Source organism: Macrobrachium nipponense, chromosome 3 (assembly GCF_015104395.2).
Source record: "Macrobrachium nipponense isolate FS-2020 chromosome 3, ASM1510439v2, whole genome shotgun sequence".
Taxonomy (NCBI): domain Eukaryota; kingdom Metazoa; phylum Arthropoda; class Malacostraca; order Decapoda; family Palaemonidae; genus Macrobrachium; species Macrobrachium nipponense.
The window spans coordinates 124206789-124212365 of record NC_087202.1 but is presented as its reverse complement, the minus strand read 5'-3'; the positions used below and the strand labels follow the sequence as shown (position 1 = coordinate 124212365).

The window sequence follows — 5577 nt, the reverse complement described above, 5'->3', positions numbered from 1 at the left end:
ATAAAAATTATTGTGGAAATGGGATTTTTTCTTTGTCATGGAGTAGCCAAGAGATCCTAAGGGAAAAACTGCTGTAGCCAGTGTCAAGAGCATCTCCAGTTTTGATGACACCACCAAGTGTGTTTTACCTGGAGCCCTTAAACAAACAAGAGATGTAACAAATTCCTTATTGCCTTCATTTATATATATACTTCAGGACAACAGGTGTACTTCACTTTTACACGACCCAGGACTATTCCATTTACCGTTGGCATCCCTCATTGGTAATGGAGTTTGTAGTGTAGTGCAAACTGGCGTCTTGCCTTTCTTCACAATGAAACGGTAGACAGTTTATAAGACTTTTCAGAAATTGCTTACCCATCTACATATGTTAGAGTAGGCACTACACAGGTATTTTGCTTTCAGAGTAAGTTAGGTCATTGTTTAATATAGCCAATTAGTAGCAGGGTGCTTTCCTCAAGGCCATTATTCCATTCTTTCATTGGGGTAATGCTGCTTTATATATGGTAGTGTGTCATCAAGACTCAGTAGTACTTGGCACTCAACATAAGTACCCAATGGTTATTTCTGTCTCATCATCCATAACTTAAGTAACAAAGATTGGCAGTGATGCCTTAAGAGTGTTTATTCTTCTACATCAACTAGTCACATATTTTATCCAAGTAATGGGGATGGGTGACAGTGAAACCCTAGGATAGAGTGTTAGGAGGAAGTGAAAAAGGTACTTTCCCTGGGAAAGTTCTTCCATGAATAGGGACCTTTTGCTTGGAATTCTGAATACCATAGCAAGAGATCAGAACAGATCCATGGGTATTAGGTGCCTCTGATCAGTCATTGACTCCTCCGTGTGAAAACAAGGTCCCCTTCTACCCAATTGGCTTGCAGTTTGTGGTCTTTGGGAAGGTAAACAAAAACAGCTTTCAATTTGTTCATGAAACTTGACCTGGTCAGATTTTTAATATATAGTGCTGTATTTTTCTGACAAGTCCGACAGAATTTCAAAAACTTCCGGCACACGCAGTGGTCGGCCAGGTGGTTAGTACCCATTCCCGCCGCTGGGAGGCGGGTATCAGGAACCATTCCCATTTTCTATTCATAATTTTTCTGTCGCCGGTACTGGAAACACCTGTTTTCAGTACCTCCGTCTTAGGATTTTGGAAACTTCATTGCCGCTAAGTATCCTAATTGTCTTTTGATTTATTTACTTGGATTTGTGGCTAGGCATACGCTATCTTAAATTGATTTGAATTTGATTCATTTTTGCATAAGATATCTGAATCTAGTTAGGCTAGTTTCAGAGGGTGTTGTCTGCAAAGATAGGGTGTGACTACCGAAAGCTTCGGTAGATCCGCACTTGGTATGCACAAGGGGTATGGGTCTTGCTTCTTTGTTGAGATTTGTCATGTAAGGAGTGTGAGACTTTGTCTAATTCCGTAAGGAAGACGTATGATTCGTATGTACGCAATTAATCAGTAAACATCTCTAATTCCGTAAGGAAGACATATGATTCGTATGTACGCAATTAATCTGTAAACAAAAGTCAGGGTAGTGAACCTGCTAACCTTCCTGTAGACTTTATTTTGCTTAACCCTGTAGTATGGCCTACGGGCTATGAATATGTCTGCGAGAGGTGCTCGCTCTCCTTCATTGTTGTGAAAAAGTGTCTGTAGAGGGTATTGCCCTTTCTCTAATACTCTTTCGATTCGTAACTTAGAATCGAAAGTGCTTGCTTTAGAGAGCAAAAGTGAAGTGGGTAAGTGTAGTGGAGGGTGCGTCAGATCGGCCTTATTTCGCCTCTAGGCCGGGACCTCTGCTTGACTCCCAGGAACACAGGGAGAGAGCATGTCGAAAGCCGAAGGAGGGTTACGAGGAACCCCCACCGATCTGACGTGCCTTCGGCAGACCTGAAGATACTCCCAGTCTGCCAAAGTGCGTGCACGTGCACGAATCCTGAAGGATTGCTTCTCGTCCTCCGAAGCGTCCTCCCCACGCAGGGGTTGGAGCTTTCGGAAGGACTCGCGCCCTCTAGATAGAAGCTTTATAGAAGAGGATGCTTCATGTCCTCTCTCTCTCTCGTTATGCGTTTCAGTGAGAAGTAAGAAGGCGAACGTCGCCTGATCACATGTACGTCTTTCCACCGAGAAATACGAAAAAGAAGTCATAGTAGCAGGACGCTTTTGAGAGCGGATGTCCGAGCTTTGTTTCTGTGAGAATAAGAAGGCGTTCCCTCGCCCCTCGTATTCTCACACTATCAACCCTTCTCCTGAGACTGCTTCGTGCAGTCGGATTTCTCTCCAAGATGTATCTCGCTCTTCCCTGAAGGCAGTTTCTCTCGCTTGTTTTGACGCCTGTCAGGAGCGTGATGCTTTTCTGCACGCTTCTTTTGACGCTCGGCTTGGACGGGACGCTCGAATGGACGCCAGGCGCGCGCGGGTGCACGCCAAGCGCACATCAGTGGACGCCGAGCGCGCGCCAGCGCGCGCCAGGTGTGTCACCTGGCTGAACGTTTCTGTTGAACTCTTCAAGCTCTTGTTTACGATTTGGGCCTTAAGAATTTTTATCTCTACCTTCGGTGATACCTTCTACCTCACCTGCAAGAATGTGAAGTAAGCAGTGCTTCGGAGGAAGCTTAAATTGAACAGACAACTTCGTCTTCGAAACCCAGCAAGACCTCGGGTTTCGTGAATTCAAGAGGTCTCTGTCAATTTATTTTGCTTTTCGCAAAGGTAGATGGAGTTAAGGAAAGCTCAAGGGAAGATCTCGTTTGCTCTACCGCAGTCAAGACTTTGCGATAAGGCAGTTACGGGTTATGTAAAAGCTCGACGCCCTCCAAATCATGATGCTCGAAACGTTCGGTAGGATTCTTGCAAAGGCACTCATCAAGAGGACGCTCTTCAGGAAAGCGCAAGACAGGACTTCCTTTGCCATACTGCCAATAAATTTAGGTTGCAAGCTTTTTAGTCCATCTGAAGGGGCTTTTCAGATGATAGATTTTGTTAGTTCCTAGTTCGGGACTACGCTGCCGAAGTTGAACATCGGGGTCCTACCTGCCGTAAGCCCAGTCTCTTAACAGGATTCTTGCCCCTTCCTCGATTGATACGTGAATCGGAAAAATAATATGCTCGACTTCCTGCATTACATTTTGTCAATTCAGTGACTTTCCCCCATTGACATTATACTATCGTTTTGTCAAGTAAGTGGGTATCCCCTCTTTGACAAAATATCTCTTTGTCCCGTAAATGGGTTAGTTCTCATTGACAAACATCTCAATAACTTTATATTGCATAGGCGGATAAGCTCTTATTGGCAAGATTCGGAAGAGCTCTCATTCATCAATCGCAGACTCGTACAAGAAATAGACTTGTAGACTACGTCAATGAACGCTTATGTCTGATAACATAAGAAGCTTGAGCTGTCCGCTTCGATTCTCTAAGATTTGTTCATGAAACTTGCCTGTCAGATATGTATGTAGCTGTATTTCCGAATTCAGCTATAGATATGTCTGCCAGGTAAGTATGAACAAACTTTATTGTATCATAACAATATCATATTTTGCCTTGCGTTATTTTACTACTGGTTGGTTCAAGTCATATACGCTTGCTGTAGTTACCTCTTCAGATGGCAACCGAGAGGTCTATTGTCTATTATTTTAAGGACATTTAATCGTTACTCCCTGCAGCCTTCCAGGAGTTTCCGATTTATCTTTTACCGTTGTATGGTAGTGTTATGACGACACAAACGCACCTCTATATTTAGCGTTTTCTGTTTCGCTTAAATATACCAGCTTGAGAGTCTCTTTCTGCTCAAAAAATAACGGACATATTTCTTCGTAGAATAGAGTAGCTGGCAACCTAGGCATATCGGTAAGAGACGAGACGACGAAAGTAAGCTGCTGTCACTGTCCTCCAGTCCAACCGAGCCAGTAGCAGCTCGTTCGCTGTCATGCGCGGTGGGTTACGTCTCTCTTTCCTGCGGGATTGACTGACTAACCGTATCTCTGTGCTGGCGGTTACGTCTCTCTCTCCTGCGGGTTTGACTGACTAACTGTATCTCTGCCCTACAATCACGGACTTTAGCCTAAGATTGAGGGGATTTCTTACATGAATGAATAAACATTGCATTTGTTTTGCCTTACTATGTTCAACAGAGATATCTCTTACTTCTTTCGGTGCTCGTTACCGCACGGTGTAGGACTACGAGTCTACTGCAACATTGCACTATTATTGTTCTCCTGCTTAGGCAAAGCGCAGCCTTATTAGGGAAGTAAGCATACTCGGTGAGGGAATGGATGAGCATGCTGGGGACCATTTCCTTCCTGAAGAAGTTTGTTTCCCTGAATAGACTGCAATTCAGACCTCTACAGTTTTTTCCTACCGGAAAACTGAAATTTTATCCAAGATCTAGGAATGATTCTGAACATCTCTCAGTGCATCAAGTATCACCTGAGGTGATAGAGAGAATGTGCCGGACATCTGGAGAGGGTTTCAGATGTCCTGGATCTTAATCTGAAAGAAGTAAAAGCAATTCGGTCGTCCCTCCAGTCCTCGAAACGAGTTTTTGGAACCAGTGGTCCAGATCAACTCGGATATTCCACAGCTCTCTCATATCTTAAGAAGTATCTTCTCTCGGTCCCTGTTCGAGTTTACGAGAAAGAGTGTATTATATCAACAGGCATAGAACGTAACGATCCTCTAGAGGTTCGTTACAGGATTGCAAAAGTCCGTACGAATCTTCTCGAACGGCGGCAGCAACTACGTACTGACTTCCAAGTGGAATCTTTGTTTAGAAGTATGTTGAGAGTTGTGGAGACTTTAAGGACATCCTTTCATTCATCTCTTCGCTAGGTTGAGGACGAAGAGGTTTCTTCTCTGCTCCCTTATTCTCGATCCGGGAGCGGTAGCATTAAAGGCCATCCTATGGTATTGAACGGGGATGGATGTTTAGTCTCTTTTCCCCTTTTTTCAAACGCTTAGGAAATGTAATAAGATGATTTAAGACGTCACGGGGAGCGACAATGACGCTGATCACCCCTTGTTGGCCTTCTAGATCCTGGATTCACAGAGGTCACGTCCTTCCTAGTTCATTTTCCAAGGACCTTTTACGAGAGAGTCGGTCTACTCTAACACGAAAGGTACCTATAACCTCTCCGCTCTGAGTCTGACTACGTTCAGACTATCGAGATGTTGACAGGAATAAGATCACCTTCTTCCCTTTCCGTCTGAAGAATGGGATAAGCTGGCAGTCACAACTATTAAAGAATACACAAATATGTTGTTGACGGCGTTTGGGCTCAGAAATTTGCTTCTGTCAAACAACAAAGCCCTTCACGATCTTTGAGTTCTGTGGAATCTTGAAACTCGCTCACCATCTACTTTTTGTCTCACCTGTTTTCTCTGAGTCAGACACTCATGCGAGATCAGGCGACATTTGGTAGCCCTGAGTTTCTTGTTGACGAAGTCGGTTGTGTTGATACACCCCCGATGATCGTGTAACATGAGACCAGGTTGGACTGTCAGGCATTCGTCCTTCGGGACTGAATCGCCTTTTTGCTCTGCGCTCCTTTCTTCTGGCACTAGA

The 5577-nt window shown here is 44.2% G+C and overlaps 1 protein-coding gene across 2 annotated transcripts in view; it reads left to right on the top strand.

Moving 5' to 3' along the window:
- Positions 1 to 5577, top strand: part of LOC135222037 (lanC-like protein 3) — a 55058-nt gene that overhangs the window by 37113 nt on the left and 12368 nt on the right. The gene's annotated exons all lie outside the window — the stretch shown is intronic.